Raw genomic sequence first — 20,951 nt, forward strand, 5'->3', positions numbered from 1 at the left:
AAGTTCCCAGAAAATTGTGTGTGCTATGGAGATAGGAAAAGCTCTTTGGAGATATTTAACTTTAGCCTTTTATTTTTTTGCTTTCAACATTTCCTATAGTCTAACTACTTTGTAGCTAAAGCTAATCCTTTTCTTTCCCTCTTACTGTTAATTTGAAGATATTTAGAGAAGCCGTAATAGAAGGATCTGAAGTTAGAACCATTGCCTATAAACTACCTGGAATACTTGGTTCCTGCCTGTGTTCTTCACCTTTTTTAACCCCTGCCTTCTTTTCCAATTATTATGGCTCCTTTTAATTACCATCTAATTTTGAAACCACAAGTATTACAAACTGCTACCTAAGTTGAGACCTCTTGTGTCCTTTGAAACAAAAGCAGTTCATGTAAACCCTGTTCCCCTGGGCTGTAGAGGAGTCTAAGGATTTCCCTGCAACTCCTCTATGAGAGGGTCAGAAAAAAGCACCTTCTGAATGAGGAAAGTTTTATCTGGACATTTACTGGTTCTATTAATATCTTCTCCTATTGAGGTTTGAACCAACTTAGTAACTCACTGCTTCTTCTGGGCAGCCCATGATTGCATACTAGGTGCATAATCACAGGTGGTCTTTAACTATTTTTCTCTATACCCAAACAAAGTCTCATTATCATGGGGGAGTTGAGAGAATTAGAGGGTGGCAAATAAGAGGATAAACTGAGTGAAGGCTTGTCTATGAATCTGCAGCTCTTTCCTATCTTTATCTTTTGCTGCCCTTCTGCCAACAAATATTTCTGCCCATGTCTTTCCTTTCTCATCGCCTTGCTTACAACTCTGGCCTTAAAAAAAAAGTAGGCCACTTTATTTGCCTCTTACCAAGCTTCCCTGGTGGCTCAGATAGAAAAGAATATGCCTGCAACGCAGGAGACCTGGGTTTGATCCTTGGGTCAGGGAAATCCCCTGGAGAAGAGAATGGCTACCCATTCCAGTATTCTTCCCTGGAGAATTCCATGGACAGAGGAGCCTGGTGGGTTACAGTCCATGGGGTCTCAAGGAGTCAGACCTGACTGAGCAACTAACAACACAGACACACACACTCACACACACACACACTCAAGCCATCATTAATTCCTTCATTTAAAAAATATCCGTTGAATATCCATCAGATTTTAGGTACTGTTAAAGATGCTGCAGAAGAGCAAAGAAAATCTCAGTTCTCAAAAAACTGACATTCTATAAACTGCTTATATTGCTAGTGGTGGAAGATAGAAAAATAGACAAGAAGAGATTTATTGAATCTTCTATTATATCCATATATTGAGTTCTTAGATATGATTATTGTAATTTTCAATTCTATAACTTTCATTTGATTCTTTTTAATAGATTCCCCATCTTGTCATCTGTATTCTTGGACATATTTATCATGGTTATTTAAAGTCTGTGTTTAATAACTGCAAAATCTGTATCTCTCATGGGTGTCTTCCTACTGTCACTTAACATTCCCATAATTTTTTGCCATTTGGCAATACTTTTTGCTGTGTATGGTAACTTTTGGCTAAATAATAATCACTGTGTGTGAAAACTGTGAGGTATTTTGAGAGTCTGAAAGATTCTGTCCTCTTCTATCAAGGATTTAATAGTTTTTGTTTTTATTTTTGACAATTTTAGCCTGTGAGGAAAACATATTAATCCAATCTGTGACTGAGCTGATTAAAGCTAGGTTTCAGTTTCACAAAGGCTGATCAATTTTGTGATTTGCTCTTTCTCATAAGACATTCCACACTCACACTGTCACAAAATGTACCTTTAGAAATCCCAACTCGAAACCCAGGCATCTCACTTTGACAGTCCCTAACTCTAATTTTTGTCTCCCAAGCTCTAGGACACTGAATAAAGTTTTTCTTAGCTTTTCCTTGGCCACTTCCAAAAGTGAATAAACACTGAGGAGGAAAAAGTAAATCTGAATATTAAGATCCCCTCTCTGTTATTCCATTCTCTCCAGTATTTCTCTAAGATCTCAGCCTCTCTAATCCTTGCTGACTTTGTATTATTTCCAGTGCATTCAAATGGACTTCTCTTCATCTTATCCAGTCTTACTTATTCTTATAGGAAGAAAGGCTAGTCTTTACAAATTAATTCACCATAGCCAGAAATATAAGACTCTTACTACAAGAATTTTTTTAAAGTAGTCAAGGTTCATTTTATCACCATAGGGCCTGGTAGCTTTATCCTATTCTCTAGTCAATGATGATAGCTCTCTTCACCATCACTTATCTTACAAATAAAGGCTATCATTCTAAGGAACAACTAGTAAGATGCTATGGATGGATCATGTATCTTCATCACTGAAATAAAAATGCAAAGTACTGCACTATTGAATATGCATCAATAAGAACCTTCTATAAAGAAAACAGTTTAACTTTTAGGTCCCTGTAAATATTTCCAGACTACCAAAATGGAGCATTTTGTTTTTAATATGTCAAGTGATTTTATGGCTTTTGAAAAATGGCTACAGATAAGCAATTTAGTCACTAGAGGGATTTTGAATGCTGAAATATGTTCTTCTTTGCTTTACCTGACAGTAATGTACAAATAAGACTCAGGATAGCTTAGTAGACCTTTCACGGTATCTAAGTAACTTAGCTGGGTTCATCTTGAGATTGAAGTTCACTTATCTTCTCTGACATAAATATGATTTATCATTTCAACACACACACACACATGCACGCCCATTTGTTTCTGTTTCCAAATTTTGAGTAGCCATTATATTTAGTGATCTTGTTAATTTCTTTCAAATATCCAAATAGGAAATATTTTTAGCTACACAGTATGCTAGTTGAACAATCAGCTTGGAGTGCATTTCCAGCACAATCCTATTGTAATGCAAAATTACAATTTCAAGATCTAGAATACTCCATTTTGGGTAATTCATTTTTCAGGGATGAGTGATAATTGTCAGAATTCTTTATAATAGCAGGATGCAAAAATTTTATTTGCCTGACTGCAATGGATACTATTAAAGATTCTTATAAGCCTTATAACTACACACACAAAAAAAATAATGAAAAAGCCAGGCAAGAGGCAAATGGTACAGAGTACCATGATATTAAACAATCTGATTAGCCAGCTCCATTTTTCCATTTTTCTGACTAAAGTAAAATGTAATATGGAAAGTGAAATCCATCGACAGAGGAATGGATGAAGAAGATGTGGTGTGTATATATATATAATGGAATATTATTCAGCCATTAAAAAGAATGAAATAAGGCCATTTGCAGCAACATAGATGGACTACAGAGTGAAGTAAGTCAGACAAAGAAGGAGAAATCTCATAAGACATCCCTTATATGTGTAATTTAAAAAGAAATAATACAAATGAATGTATTTAACAAAACAGAAAGTGACTCACAGACTTAGAAAACAAACTCATGATTTCCAGGGGAATGGGGCAGTTAAGGACTTTGGGAAGGTCACATCCACAGTGCTATATTTAAAATGGATAACCAACAAAAGCCTATTGCATAGCACATGGAACTCTGCTCAATGTTATGTGCCAGCCTGGATGGGAAGGGGTGGGGGAGAATGGATACCTGTATATGTATGGCTGAGTCCCTTCACTGTTCAACTGAAACTATCACAACATTGCTAACCAACTATACCCCAATACAAAATATTTTTTGTGTTAAAAAAATAAAATAAAGTAAATAAAAATTCAAGAAATCAATATAATCATAGACAAGCTTTCAAAATGCAGGACATGAAAGAGTTAAACAGAAGAAGTACTGCAGAAACTGGAAGACAAGGTAGAAGATGGAAAAGAATAAAAGGGTCAAGAAATGCTTCATTAACAAAGAGGGACTTTAAACAATGCAGAAGGTAAAAGGTTAGATATTACTTTTGAAAGTCATTTTCAAATGTTGCTTTCCATTAGAGATTCCTAAAAAGAGTCTTAAAAGCAATAGAAAAAATGGATGGACTAGAAAATGGGCACCAAGGCCTCTCATCCTCCACTGCAATCATTCGATTTATATTTTATGTTCTATAAGATTGTGGAGTGGAAAGGGTTTCTAAGGTTCTCTCTCTCTCTCTCTCTCTCTCTCCCCCTCCCCCCTAATTTATTTAAACATAAAATCAAAGTCAGAATTTGTACTCTGGAAACCTAAAGCCCAGCTTTTTCTCTTTCTACTTCTACATTTCTCTTCCTACTTCTTCCTATAGCAATAATGAATAACACTCACTACTGATCACCTTTGCTCAGTCATCTGTTATGAAGGAAGATGTATCTATGTATCTGTCTCTCTATCACCTATGTTATCTATCTATAAGAGCAAGCATGCCCTGAAATATACAAACTCATATTAAAGTATATGAGAAACCACTAGTCTGTTCCTCCTTCAAGAGTTGAATCAATGAAAGTTCAGAGGAGTTGAAACATCTTTCCAAGGTGATTTAGCTAATTAAAATCTGAATCTGAACTTCCAACTGTCCCTGTAGTCATTGAGTAACATCCACCACTGATCAGCTTTTCTCATATCCACCTCTGAGAAGGAAAGTGACAGTTCTATTCTGGTTTCTATCCATAGACTTTAGAGACTCTTCGCTCATTCAGTTCCCACTGATTTTCCAAAAGTTTCTTAAAAGAAGGTTTCTATGTTTGTCAGAGACTCTACATGAATGGATAGGTGATTTCAAAGTATAGCTTGTTTAACTCTTCCTTTAACTTGAACACCCATATCAATAGAAGAGTGGGAGTTTTCCAGTGATTGAAATACTGAGGCTTAATGAGAATGTACTCTGACTAGAATTTATACATATTTTATCTACCCATACATCTAATACAATTTAAATACAAAATGGATAAATATATAACACATTTAAAATAAAACATAAATTTATAATATATCAAAGTATATTATCTTTCTAATACAAATCATTAGCAGATAAGACAATACACTATCCAAATAATATGATAAAAACTGAAACCTACCCTCTAAGGTACCTGACTAGTGGTGGTGGTGGTTTAGTTGCTTAGTTGTTTCCGACTTTTTGTGACTCCATGAACTGTAGCTCGCCAGGCTCCTCTGTCCATGAGATTTCACAGGCAAGAATACTGGAGTGGGTTGTCATTTCCTTCTCCAGGGGATCTTCCTGACCCAGGGATTGAACCCAGGTCTCCAGCACAGCAGGTGGATTCTTTACCGCTGAGCCACCAGGGAAGCCCCTAATAATATGATAATTATTATCTAAAATGAAGGGAATTTAATCAGTCATTAAAACTGAAAATAAAATAATATGTGATTTTTTAAATGGTAAGATTAAAAACAAAGTGTGTAAAATGTCATTGTTCAATTAAAAGTATTTTTGTGCAAATTTTTCTAGCTACTGATAAACCTGTTCTTGACTTTACATGAGTTGGTAGAAAGGTGAAGAGACAATTATTTATGTAGTACAGAGAGCAGTAAAATTCTTCTATTAAGGGCCAGATAGAATATGCTTTCAACTTTGCAGGGAATACTACTTAACTCTGCTAGGCAACCATAGGCAATATGTAAGAAAATAGGCATGGCTTTTTTCCAAGAACTTTATTTGCATTATAGTCTATGGGCCAGACTCCTCCTATAATTTTGGCCATAATTTCTCAACCCTTTCTCTAGTTTCAAATATTTTCTTTTGACTCAATTTTTTTGGCCCAACTCTTTTTTTGTCTCATGCCTGTGCCTGTTTAGAGTTCTGGGGTTTCCCTGGTGGCTCAAATGATAAAGAATCTGCCTGCAATGCAGGAGACCTAGGTTCGATACGGAATTCCCTAGATAAGGGAATGCTACCAACTCCACTATTCTTGCCTGGAGAATTCCATGGAGAGATGAGATGAGCGAGCTACAGCCCACTGGGTCACAAAGAATCGGGCACGACTGAGCAACTAACGCCTTCACTTTCTTCATTATACTTACTTTAGAACCTGAATGAACTATTTATTGAAAAATATTTTTAAACTTATAATGAATTGTACATATTTTAAAAATTAGATTTCTTTTCTTCAATTTTATCTCATGTAGATGGAACTTCTATTGCAGAATAACCGATATCAATTTCCATACTAGTTTTGGAAGGCTTCAAATTCAGGAAAAGTATTTTTCTAAAACAAACTTTTAGTAATGCAGCTATACAGATATATATCTGTCTAAACTTGCAATCTATGCAAATGTGTATCCGTTTACACAGTTACAGTGAGTCACTGATCTTGATTTTAAGCTGTAAATAACTGAGTTTTCAAATTTTGCTTAAACACCTAAATAAGGGTATTTGTGGCAGAAATAGCTAACTGGATACCAAAGATCTCTGGTCCTATTTCGTGCTGTAACATTGTTGCTGGGCAGCAGCTGCCAGGACAGGGACTGCATTTTCCAGATCCCTTGAAACCCAATGGAAGCATGGGACTAGTGCTCACTGCTCTGTGTTAATCCCAGGGAAGGGCATTCAAGAAGCAGGTGTGCTTTCTCCAGGCTCTCTTCTACCCAACAAGCTTGACATCAAGGACTGGATTGGCCTTAGAAGACACTCTGTCAAATGGACTTTCTTGATTAAGAAATAAACTTCTGTTGAATTCAGTCACTAAGACTCAGGCTTTATTTGTTGGGGTAGTAAGCATTATCTTAACTAGTGAAATATTAAACAACAAAAGGAAAAAAATTCTGATTTTTTTGGTGATATATATACTGGTATTTTAATATTTAAAAGTAGCACATTTTATTTGAAATACTGACATCCTGAAGGTGACTGTTACAAGCATTAGACTTTGCAGTGAATGTTGTTCTCCCATGTAATTCACCTCTTATCAATAATTGATATAGAGTGATACAGCATGAATTTTTGTTTAGACAGAAAATGTGAGGAGTGTTATAAAAATGAAACTCCAAACCAATGCATACAAGCTAAAAATACTGAATTAATATTATATTAAATGTATCTAAGAATAGACCCCTGCTTAAAAATGTAAAATGGTTTAGATATTATAATTGACTCCATATCTAGAAAAACTCAATAAAGTAGCACTATGGGCATTCCCCAGAGAAACTGGTTTTGTTCTAGATCACCTACCTCAATAAAGCAATTCATATGATTGTTTTTATTTCCCAGGGCATATAAAACTTATGTTTATACTATACTATAGTTTATTAAGTGTGCAATAGCATTACACCTAAAAACCAATGTATATACCTTAAATAAAAAATACTTTATTGCTAAAAATGATCCATCTGAGTCTTCAGCAAGTCATAATCGTTGCACAACAGTAACATCAAAGATCACTGATCACAGACTACCACAGTAATACCATAATAAGGAAAAAAATTTGAAATACTGTCTTAATTACCAAAATGTGAAATGGAGACACAAAATGAGTAAATGCTATTGGACACATGGTGCTGATAGGCTTGTTCAATGCAAGGTTGCCATGAATTTTCAACTTGCAAAAAATTCAATATCTGGGAAGTACAATGAAATGAAACAATAAAATAAGTTATGCCTGTATTTCAGAAAAGATAATTCTTCTATACTGATAGAATCGGAGGGTATTTCTTGATCTATTTGGCTTCTTGTCCTTAAATGAAGGTACCTAGTTACACATTGACCAATTTAGTTTCTGTGAATTCTTTTCCTTTTGCTGACTTTCCATAGGCCAACCTTGAATACTTAATGCATACACATAAACACATATGGAGAAGCTTGGCATCTGTGTTCTGAGTACCTAGAATGGCATGTTCATCCTGATTTTTACCATAAAAATTAATACTGAAATGAAAAAAATGCCCTGGAAAATGAAGTACAAAGATACCTGAGGAGTTGACTCAGCCTAAAAAACATAAGTACATTTCTCTCTGAATTGCATTTTCTCTTCCATGGCTATCTGTGATTCCAACTGATCCTGCAAGGAACATTAGTAATCCTAGTGTTTTCTTTTCACTGAAGTTTAAGTAGCTGATTTTACCACCTCTTCTTGATTGCAGACAAGTTTGTGAGTAATTTTATTTCATAGTCATATGACTGGATTGACCAATGAATAAATTTCCAGGAGTCACTTTGCAAGATGACTTCCAGTTTTGTTTGCATGTATATAAATTGATAGAAGTTGCTTTTGGTGTAGGTAGCAGAAAACATTAACAGATGAATAAGCCCATATGCACTGGGGACAACAAAAAGATAAATACTAAGATCTGACCTAATGGAGGATTTTTAAAGACCATGAATGGAGATATTGCCTTCTCTGAAATTCTTTCTTTGGTTTTATTACTATCACTTACTATACCATTGTAAAGCCACCATTCTAATAAATCTGGGTCACACTCTCTTTCTACTACTATTTTTTTTTTTTACTTACTACAATTTTAAGAATTCCCCAGTCACCCTAAGTGGTTAAAATCAATAGGGTCTTTTATAAAACTAAAAAATCTTGATAACTTGAGTGTTAAAGAGTATTTCCAGTTCTAGAGTGGATATTCTTAGGACCAGGCAGATAATGGAGAGTCATTGAAGATTTTATACAACAAGGATGTGCTTAGAGTAGTATTTTAGGAACTTACCAGAGGGCTATTGAGTACAAAAGAATGAAGTTGGGAAAAGGGTTAAAACGGCATTTAGTTAATAAGAGCAGTGACAGTAGAAATGAAAAGGAAATGATAAATGTAAGAAACACTTCAAAAGAAAAGAAGGGTAACTGCAAATCAAGACCACAAAAGATATCACTTCACACTAGTTAGAATGTTGTTGCTATTGTTCAATTAGTCTTGTCTGACTCTTTGTGACACCATGGACATCAGCATGCCAGGCTTCCCTGTCCTTCACCATCTCCTGGAACTTGCTCAAATTCATGTCCATTGAGGTGGTGATGCCATCCAACCATCTCATCTTCTGTCATCCCTTTCTCCTGCCTTCAATCTTTCCCAGCATCAGGGTCCTTTTTAATGAATCAGCTCTTCACATCAGGTGGCCAAAGTATTAGAGTCTCAGCTTCAACATCAGTCCTTCCAATGAATATTCAGGACTGATTTCCTTTAGGATTGACTGGGTGGATTTCCTTGGAGTCCAAGGGACTCTCAAGAGTCTTCTCCAACACCACAGTTCAAAAACTTCACTTCTTCAGCACTCCGCTTTCTTTATGGTACAACTCTCACATCCATACATGACTACCGGAAAAACCACAGCTTTGACTATATGGATGTTTGTTGGCAAAGTAATGTCTCAGCTTTTTAATATGCTGTCTAAGTTTGTCATAGCTTTTCTTCTAAGGAGAAAGTGTCTTTTAACTTCATGGCTGCAGTCACATCTGCAGTGATGTTGGAGCCCAAGAAAATAAAATCTGTCCCTGTTTCCATTGTTTTTGCATCTATTTGCAATGAAGTGATGAGACCAGATGCCATCTTCTTAGTTTTTTCAAGGTTGAGTTTTAAGCCATCTTTTTTACTCTGCTCTTTCACTTTCATCAAGAGGCTCTTTAGTTCCACTTGGCTTTTGGCCATAAAGGTGGTGTCATCTGCATATCTGAGGTTATTGATATTTCTCAGAGCAATCTTGATTCCAGCTTGTGCTTCATCCAACCCAGGACTTCACATGATAAACTCTGCATATAGGTTAAATAAGCAGGGTGACAAAATACAGCCATGACACACTCCTTTCCCAATTTGGAACCAGTCTGTTCCATGTCCGGTTCTAACTGTTGCTTCTTGACCTTCATACAGATTTCTCAGGAGGCAGATAAGGTGGTCTGGTATCCCCATCTCTTGAAGAATGTTCCACAGTTTGTTATGATCCACACAGTCAAAGGCTTTAGTGTAGTCAATGCAGCAGATGTAGATGTTTTTCTGGAATTCTCTTGCGTTTTCTATGATCCAATGGATGTTAGTAATTTGATCTCCGGTTCCTCTGCCTTCTCCAAATTCAGCTTAAACATTTGGGAGTTCACAATTCACATACTATTGAAGCCTGGCTTGGAGAATTATGAGCATTACTTTGCTAGCATGTGAGAGGAGTGCAATTGTGTGGTAGTTTGAACATTCTTTAGCATTGCCTTTATTTGGGATTGGAATGAAAACTGACCTTTTCCAGTCCTGTGGCCACTGCTGAGTTTTCCAAATTTCCTGACATATTGAGTGCAGCACTTTCACAGCATCATCTTTTAGGATTTGAACTAGCTCAACTGGAATTCCATCACCTCCACTAGCTGTGTCCATGGTGATGCTCCCTAAGGTCCACTTGACTTCAGACTCCAGGATGTCTCACTTTAGGTGAGTGATCACACCATCGTGGTTATCTGGGTCATTAAGATCATTTTTGTATAGTTCTTCTGTGCATTCTTGCTGTCTCTTCTCATATCTTCTGCTTCTCTTAGGTTCATACTGTTTCTGTTCTTCATTGTGTCCATCTTTGCATGAAATGTTCCCTTGGTATCTCTAAATTTCTTGAAGAGATCTCTGGTCTTTCCCATTCCATTGTTCTCCTCTATTTCTTTGCATTGATCACTTAAGAAGGCTTTCTTGTCTCTCCATTCTATTCTTTGGAACTCTGAATTCAGATGGGTATATCTTTCCTTTCTTCTTTGCCTTTCACTTCTCATCTTTTGTCAGCTATTTGTAAGGCCTCCTCAGACAACCATTTTGCATTTTTGCATTTCTTTTTCTTGGGAATGGTTTTGATCACTGCCTCCTGTACAATGTCACAAATCTCTATCCACAGTTCTTCAGGCACTGTTTCTATCAGATGTAATCCCTTGAATCTATTTGTCACTTCCACTGTATAACTGTAAGGGACTTGATTTAGGTCATACCTGAATGACCTAGTGGTTTTCCCTACTTTCTTCAATAGCCAGTTAGAATAGCTATTATTAAAAGGATAAGAAATAGCAAATGTTGGTGAGGATGTAGAGAAGAGGAAATTCTTACGCACTGTTGGTAGGAATTTAAGTTGGTACAATAGCTATGGAAAACAGCATGAAACTTTCCAAAAAGTTAAAAATAGAGCTATAATATGAAGTAACAATTCCACTTTTGGGTATTTATCTGAAAAATACAAAATCACTATTTGAAAGATGTCTAGCACTGCCATGTTCATTGCACATTTATGTAAGTAGACAAGACATGAAAACAGCATTAAGTGTTCATTGATGAAAAGTTGATAAAGAAAATATACTCTCTCTCTACATATACACAATGGAATATCATTCAGCCATAAAAAGGAGGGAGTTTTGCCATTTGAGACAATATGAATGAACCCCGAGGGCATTATGCTAAGTAAAATGAGATAGAGAATTGCAAATACTATATTATCTCATTTATTTGTGGAATCTTAAAAAAATATAATACTCATATCGGTAGCTCATCCACAAAGAATTCTCACGTGTACATGGAACATAATCTAGGGTAGACCACTTGTGGTAGGCCACAAAACAAGTCTTAGCAAATTATAGAAGATTGAAATTGTACCAAGTATCTTCTCTGATCATAATGGCATGAAACTAGAAATGAATAACAAGAGGTAAATTGGAGCATTCACAAAAACATGAAAATTAATCAACACTCTGCTGAACATCCAATGGATCAAATGAAATGAAAAAAGGAAACTGAGATCAAAGTTACCAGAAGAAAGGAAATAAAGTTTAGAGTTTAGTTTAGAATAAATGAAACAGAGGATAGGAAATCAGTAGAAAAAATTAATCAAATTAATAGTTGGTTCTTTGAAAAGATAAACAAAATAGCTAGACTAACCAAGGAGAAAAGAGAAATGACTCAAGTGAATAAAATTATAAATGAAAAAGGAGACATTACAACAGATATCATGGAGATTCAAATATTTATAGAAGGCTACTAAGAATAGCTATATACCAACAAACTGTACAACCGAGAAGAAATGGGGGAAAAAATTAGAAACATACAACATACTAAGATTAAATCAGGAAGAAATAGTAAATCTGAATAGATTGAATACAAGGAAGGAAATCAAACCAATAATCAAAACATTACCAACAAAGAAAAACTCAAGATCAAATGGCTTCACTGCTTAACTTAATCAAATATTTAAAGAAAAATTAAACGAGTCCTTCTCAAGCTCTTCTAAAATGTGGAAGAGAAGGGGACACTCCTAAACCTATTTTAGAAGGCCAGGATCATACTGATTTCACCAGAGACTCCTTGGTGGCTCAGATGTAAAGAATCTGCCTGCAATGCAGGAGACCCCAGTTTGATGCCTGAGTTGGGAAGATCCCCTGGAGAAGGAAATGGCAACTCATCCCAGTATTCTTGCCTGGAGAATCCCATGGACAGAGGAGCCTGGTGGGCCACAGTCCATGGGGTCACAAAGAGTCAGACATGACTGAGCAACTAACACATATACTGATATCAAAACCAGAAAAGGATGATACAAGAAAAGAAAAGCATGGCTCAATACTGCTGATGAGTACAGATACAAAAATTCTCAATAAAAATCTAGCAAACCAAATTCTGAAGCACACTGAAAGGATTAATCACCATGATCAAGATTTATCTATGGAGTGCAAGGATATTTCAACACACTTGCGTGCTAAGTCAGTTCAGTTGTGTCCGGCTCATTGCAGCCATTTGAACTGTAGCCCACCAGATTCCTCTGTCCATGGGATTCTCCAGGTAAGAACCCATTCTCCACATGGGTTGCCATGGCCTCCTCCAGGGGAATATTTCAACCCAGGCATTGAACCCACATCTCTTCTATCTCCTGCATTGGCAGGTGGGTTCTTGACCATGAAAGCCAGCTGGAAAGCCCTGTATTTCAACATGTGCAAATCGGCTGAGGTGATACTTCACATCTCTTTCACAGAATGAAAGAAAAGGATCATGGTTATCTTAATAGATACAGAAAAAGCATTTGACAAAATTTAACGTCCATTCACGATTTTAAAAAAGACCATTTACAAATTAGGCATAGAAGGAACACACATTAACATAATAAAGACCATATATAACAAGGCCACAGTTAACATCCTATTCAATGGTGAAAGGTTAAAACTTTTCCTGTAAGATGAGGACTATGACAAGGATTCTCACTCTCACCATTCCTATTTAACATAGAAGTCCTAGCTAGAGCAATTAGGCAAGAAAAAGAAGTGAAATTCAGAATTGAAAAGGAAGAAGGAAAACTGTCTTTATTTGCAGATGACATAATTTTATATGTAGAAAACCCTAAAGATTACCTCCCCCCAAAACTGTTATATTTAATCAATGAATTCAGTAAAGTTTACAGGATACAAAATAACATAAAAATTCATAATTTTCTGATACACTAACTATACATTTTGTGAAAAACAAAGAAAATGATTTCATTTATAATAGCATAAGAACAATAAAATACTTAAAAATAAATTTAACTAAGAAAGTGAAATATCTCTACTCCAAAAACTACAATATACTAGTGAAAGTAATCAAAGAAGATACAAGGAAATGGGAAGGTATTTCATATTCATGGATTGGAACACTTAACATTTTTAAAATGTCAATACTACTAAAAGCCAACTATAGATGCAATGCAATATCAATATTCAGTTCAGTTCAATTCAGTCACTCAGTCGTGTCCAACTCTTTTGACATTTTTATAAAATGACATTTTATAGAAAAAAACACTCCTCAAACTTATATGGAACCACAAAAGATCCTGAATAGCCAAAGAGAGTCTGAGAAAGAAGAAAAGAGCAGGAGATATCAGACTTTCTGATTTCAGGATATACTATAAATGTATGGTCATCAAAACAGTATGGGACGAACATAAAAACGAATAGACCAATGGAAGAAAATCGAGAGCCCAGAAATAAACCTAAGCATACATGGTCAACTAACATTTGACAAGGGAAGTAAGAATACTCAGTGGATTCATTTTAATAAATGGTACTAGGTTAATTGGATATTTAAATGTAAAAGAATGAAACTGGACCCGTATCTTATACTACTCACAAAAATTAACTAAAAATGTATCAAAGACTATAATGTAAGACCTAAAACCATGAAACCCTTAGTATAAAACGCTGAAATAAAACTCCTTGACGTGAGTATTGTTAATGATCTTTTGTATATGACACTTAAAGCATAAACAGTAAAATAAAAAACAAAAAACAAGTGGAAGTGCATCAAGCTATAAAGCTTATACACAGAGAAAACAATCTTCAAGGTGAAAAGACAACCTATGGAATGGGGAAAAATAATTGTAAACTTTAAATCTGATATACATACACATATAGTTTAATAGCAAGTAAACAAAGATTTAAAGATGAGCCAAGAGCTGAATAGACATTTTTCCAAAAAAGATATATGAGTGGTCATAGTTACATGAAGATGCTCAATCAACGTCACTAGTCATAAGGGAAAGGGAAATCAAAACTACATCACACCTGTTAGAATGGCAATTATCAAAAAGACAAATGTTGCAGTGGAGTAGAGAAAAAACCCTTGAACACGGTTGGTGGTGAACTGATGGTTGGTGGGATTAAAATTTGGTGCAGTCACTATGGAGAGCAGAAGCTTCCCTGATGGCCCAGTGGTAAAGGATCTGCCTCTAATGCAGGAACCACAAGAGACTGCATGGACCTGTGGGCTCAATCCGTGGGTTGGGAAGATCCCCTGGAGGAGGGCATGGCAACCCACTCCAGTATTCTTGCCTGGAGAATCCCATGGACAGAGGGGCCTGTTGGACTATGGGATCACAAAGCGTTGCACATGACTGAAGTGACTTAGCACACACATACACAGAAAGCAGTATGGAGGATCCTTAAAAAATTAAAAATAGAAATACCATATGACCTAGCAATTCCATATCTAGGAGTATATCCAAAGGAAATGAAAACATTAACTGAAAAACATATCGGCAATCCTATGCTCACAGAAGCATTGTTTATAATGACCAAGGCATGGAAACATCCTCAGTATCCACCAATGGATGAATAAAGAATACGTGGTATATCTATAGCTACAACTGAATATGATTTAATCATTAAAAAGTGAAGAAATTCTACTATTTGCAACAGTATGGATGGACTTTGAAGGCATTATGCCAGGTGATAGGTCAGACAAAGATAAATACTGTATGATCTCACTTATGTGTAGAATCTTAAAAAAGAAAAGAAAAGAAAAAAAAAAAAACTAATTCATAGGAAGAGATCAGACTTGTGGTTACCAGAGGCAGAGGATGGAGGAAGGTGGTCAAAAGTTACTTGCAGTTATAAGATACTCAAATGCTAGGGATGTAATGGACACATGGTGATTATAGCTAATGTTGCAGGAGGACATATATGAAAGATGTTAGGAGAGTAACTCCTAAGAGTTCTCATCACAAGAAAATTTCTCATTTTTCCTTTATTTAAAACTGTTCCTATATTGAAAAGATGGATGTTAGCTCATAATCATCTCAGAATACATGTAAATTAAACCATCTAGCTATATGACTTAAATTTCTACTGTGACCTGCATTGATTATTTCTCAATAAAACTGAAGAAAAAAAAACCAAAAAATGAATTCCTAGATACATAAAACAGATTAGTGGTTCAGAGGCATGGGGGAAGGGAATAAGGGAATTGACAAAATGGATGAAGGTGGTCAGAAGGTAAAAACTTTCAGTTATAAGGTAAATAAGTTGTGATATATAATGTATAGCACAGTGACTATAGTTAGTGATAGTGCACTGCATACTTGAAAGTTGTTAAGAGAGTAAATCTTAGAAGTTTTTATCCCAGGAAAAATATTTTAACCATGTGTGGTGATAGAGGATAATTATTTTGATAATCATTTTGCAATATGTACATATATTAAATCATTACTTTGTATACATAAAACTGGCATATGATAGCATATGTCAATTCTATCTCAATTTTTAAAAAGAAAAGAAAGGTAAGATTCAGTTTTAAACATAAAGAGTTGGATGTGAAAATGGGATACTCAGTTGGAGGTATTCAACAGGCAACTGAAAATGCAGGATATAAGCTTGTCAGGGCATCAGGTCTGCACATACAAATATGAAAAGAAACCTGATAAATGAATCCAACCAAGATGACCTTAATGTTACTCTCAGCCTAACTAAACTTTAGACAGATTTCTTTTAGTCTAAATACTCTAACTTCATTTTTCTTAGAGCATTTACTTTAGAAAATGTGCAATTGTAAATTCTTGGTCTGGCCCATCAAGATGTAAATTTTCTCCCAGCCTCTTGCTAGTTTTATAACCCAGGAAAGTCTTGTTCAAGGACCTGGGAGCCATCTCTTTGAAATGTAATCTTCAAGAAAGATAGTGTTTTTATCCCTCAGTCTCTATGGGAAGGTATGAGCCTAACTTCAATGAGCACCAATTAGCAAACACAGATGGTCTATACACATTGATCAACCTCCCCCTAGTACTCTTTTCTATGAGTTTTCCACAAGCTCACCCCACTGCTTTAAGCTCTCTTGCCTTTTGTCTCAGCAGAGTTGAGTTCAATATCTCTCATCTATTGCAAAGGTTTTGAATAAAGTCTTCCTTTTCTCTTTAACTTATCCAGTACTGTTTTGCAGTTTTCCTTTGTCGCATCCATCAGAGCCATGGGAGTATTTGAAACACCCAAGAAAGACAATGAGAAAGAGATGAAGGACAATTATGTAAACTGGGGAAACTCAACCATTTAATTATAGGACTGGAAAAGGAACTGAAGAAGTAGGAAGAAAACACAGAATATATAAAACAGAACTTAAAGGCCAAGATAATTTCAAGAAGGAATATGTCAACAGAATCAGTTCTGCATTAAGATATGGAAAATTGATTACCGAAAAAAATGAATAAAAAGCAATTAGACAAAATTAGTAGGAGATGTGTTGATATTTTTTCTAACACCTTTATTGAATGTACACTGTGTGCCATGAGATTTTTAAAGTTTGGGTTTCAAAGGTGAGTGAGACAAGCAAGATCCCTGCTCTCATACAACTTACATTAAGTTGGGAAAGACAATAATATTAATAATAGTAATAAAATGACAAAACCAATAATAAAAGAAATGTCAGAAATGATAGATGCTTATCAAGGAATTTGAAGAGAATGCTCCAATAGAAAGTGACTCAAAAAATACTTTTCTTTTTGACTGGTTTGGCCTCTCTGAAGAAGGGGTAATATGGCTGTGATCTGACTTACTGGGAGGATTCAACCATAAAAAGCTGACATGCTATGGCAAAGATCCTATTGCAGGAACAACTTGGTTAAGTTCAAAGATGCAGAGGGTGGCTATACTGCAGTGAATGAGCCTCAGAACTGTATGAGATGAGATTGACAGAGACCATAAAATTGCAGACCAGAGTATGGCATTGGGATTTTATTTTCACTGTGAAGTGAAGCCAGTGGAGGGTTTAAGCATGAGTGACATCATCAAGTTTATGTTTTAAAAGGATAACTCTGACAACTTTATGGAGACTGAATTTTAGAGATGCATGATGGGAAGTGAGAGATCCTGTAGGACTCTGCAGCCCTCCAGGCTAGAAACTGTAGTAGCTTGGACCAGGGTTCATGAAATAAGCAGTTTCAATAAAAAAGAGAGGCCAGGAGTCAGATTTGTGTGGGAGGAAGTAAAGACAGGTTATGTGGGAGCAGGGGACAACAGATATCATCTCTTCTTACATGCTTTGAATGTGAGATTTGGAGACCAGAAATGAGAAGCATTAAAAAATCTTTTTCATGTAAAGGAATAATGGGATTTTCAGAAGAGGGAAAAAAAAAAAAAAATGGATGTAAAGGAGAAAATGAGTTTACTGCAGAAGGAAATGGTTTAACTTTTGAAACAGAAAGAGCAGAAATAAAGAATGCTGTTCCAAAGAATGTAGATGATTCTCGGAATGTTGTAAGCCTTTCTATAGTTTAATAAATGAACAAGAACTCCTTCCGTTCTTTCCTTTCTACTTTGGAAGAAGAAAATACAAAATGGGTAAGATAAATATCAATGGAATATAAAGCCTAGCAAATGTTAATTTGTACTGCTAGAACCTCAGTTATTCTGGAACTTTGCAGATCAGCATCAATGACTACATCCTGTGTGAGCTGTCACTGAACTCTCTCTATGGATCTCAGAGGAACTGCACAGGAAAATCACAGTGGAAGAGGTCCAAAGTGAAAACCAAGTAAGATAAAACTCACTGCTGCTTCTACTGTAACTCCTATTCCTACTACTACTACTGATAGTAAAAACAATAATTAACTGCTAAAGATTGAGAAATTCCTAAAGATCTTCCTTTTGAATAGAACTGGTTTATAGAAAAAGGCCTAAAAAGACTGCACCTTTCCTAAAAAAGGAAACCAGTGAAATTCTGAAGGTGTTTCTGAATATGAAATTTATGCTGGAAAGTAATTCAGAGCATGTGACCCAACTCTGTCCTTCTAGCCGCTCAACTAACTTATGAGAGTAAAGATTATGAATACAATGGCCAGAGGGGAACTCTTCTTTTACCATAATTTATTTTTTAAAAAAACTTTCAAATATAGGAGAATCTCTAGCAGTTGCAACAGCAACTATAGCCCATAGGATGAAAACATTTTTTGCCTTGGTGATCCAAAAAGACAAGGTATGTTGAGCTTTGATATTTTTCTTAGAGGATATTCCCTCAAACGGAAATTGATCTCTCAATGCTTTTTACTGTCACTCTAATAGATACTTTCTGGGAAGCTAGACTAAAATGTAAAATATTTTGGTGGTATTATATGTTATATGAACATATTATCATTGTCACTCATTTCTGAAATCATGTCATGATAATGATTCCTTATCAGGTATACCTTTTGTTTCAAGATCACTAAGTTCTGCCAAACTTCCAGTATATAGGGTTTATAGTTGTGTTACTGACAAGGAGTAGAGAAATGTTCGTAGTAGCTTAGAGGTCGGACCAGAATATGACCAGTATCTTTTAGAGTTCCAAGATTATATGAAGTTTGTGCTTCCCATGAGAAGCAAAGGACTGTGAACCGGTGTCATCTTAGCTCCTAAGCTAAACTCACAAGGCCTGACTCCCCAGAAGATATTGTAACTGGGGGGCGGAAATGTTTACAGTACTCCAAGCACAGTCTGCTGCTTGATCCTTGAAGCTCCCAAGACATCTAGATGATTATTTCTTTCCATAATAAGCTTATGAAAGGTGAATTTTTGTGGCCTGGGGATTGGTATGAGTTTCATTCACAGCCTGCTTTGCTGTACTCCCTTTAAGAGTGGAAAGTGTATATGTCATCTCTAATTGGAACTCCCAGACAGAAATGATGCCATCAGGGAACTTAAAATATGTGGCCATTTGAATCACCCTGCAGACCAACCATATTGCTATAAAGCAAATAATTTACATTTAAATAACTTATCTGCATTCACCTAATTTAAAAGTAATCTTTATTCTTTCTCAACTAATCCCCAAACTTATGGACTAGTTTGATCATATTTGTGCAATAAAATTGAAATTTTCAGATATGGTAGGTAATCAATTTTAGTCACCTCATCTGCGTTTCCAATCTCATTACAGATTGCAATTTTCAGTGCAGATTACATGATGACCCATCAGTGGCTTTGTTGTTTCTGAATTACCGATTCCTTGCCTACTGCCAGATAAGAACAAAGCCTATGCATCAGCCTGACAGCTTGCAAACAGAAAATGGGCTTGTAGGATTGGATTTAAATCCCAGGTGTAGGGGATAATTACCACATCACTCATGCAGTAACTGAAAAATGGTATTTCAACAAGAAAAATTACATTCCTTTTATAGTGCCAACAGAAATCATTATTTGAGGCTTCACACTGATTCACTGTATCATCACATGTACACTGTACTCATTAAATGTAATGTTTGCTGCAACATAAAAAAGTTATTGTTTCTGGTACTTTGGTGGAGCAGGTAGCTTAAATTTAAGGTTTGTGGAACCTTGATGGTGTAGAGGTCGTTTGGACTCTAATATATACCGTGCAAGAGAAATGACAACCCAGACGCAGAGCTTTCCAACCGGCTCCTATTACAGGAGGCGTGGATGGATAGCACGAAAGAAAACGCAGTATAAATCTTTTGTTTCAAAAACCCCAACCATTTAACCCTACAGTCTGTCCAGAGGAAGAGGACAAATAATGATTCAAATCTTCTTGACAGAGCGATGCCGCGGAGTGCATATTTTACCATTAGCTTTGAAATCATCGAAGCTCAACACACACATTCTAAAGGATGGAAGGATGGAGACTGTATTCATTTGAAAAATCATTCAAGAAAACAGTGGCAGACATACTGGAAATGCACTTCTCACCCTGGCGTTTGGTTCGTCAGCCACGAGGCTGCAGTTGTTTCTCAATGATTGTGCAAGCAGCACAATAATGAGAGAGATGGGCGGATCATCTGTACATGCAGAAGGCTCTGTGTGGACCGCTGAGAGCAGCAACCCAAGCTGTATTCATCGGAGCCCTAGTTATGTTTATGGTCAACTGACTTTCTCATGAAGATGATCAGAATAGTACAAAAGAGGACATACCCTCAGATTTGCTGTGTCCCTGCACACACTCCAAGGGGAAGCACTGATGATAGACAGACAGACAGACAGACAGACAGACAGATAGACAGATAAATGATAGGATTTTAGGTGTCATATCATAGCTTCTCTGCCTTGAATTCATAAATTAATGAGCCTAACTGTTTCTATGGGTAGAGAATAAGATACTTTGTGAAGAGGCTTAAAGTGCGAGTGTGAAGAGCTGAAATGTCTTTCTAATTCTCTATTTCTCTCATCTTTATAGTCTTTTTTTCTTGACAATCTCTTTGGAGAGGCTAAGGGCTTACCAATGCTGATGAAGGCTGTGTGTGTGGAAATCATGCAAGGTTTTCTAATTTCTTTCCAAGACTGGGAAGACACTGCCAGCCACAGACTTAATTTTCTGAGAGTTTTTATCCACTTGTTTTCTAGGAGAAAATGCACCTAACAAACCTTAAAGTGGTGTGTATATAGA

Source organism: Muntiacus reevesi, chromosome 15 (genome assembly GCF_963930625.1).
Source record: "Muntiacus reevesi chromosome 15, mMunRee1.1, whole genome shotgun sequence".
Lineage (NCBI taxonomy): Eukaryota > Metazoa > Chordata > Mammalia > Artiodactyla > Cervidae > Muntiacus > Muntiacus reevesi.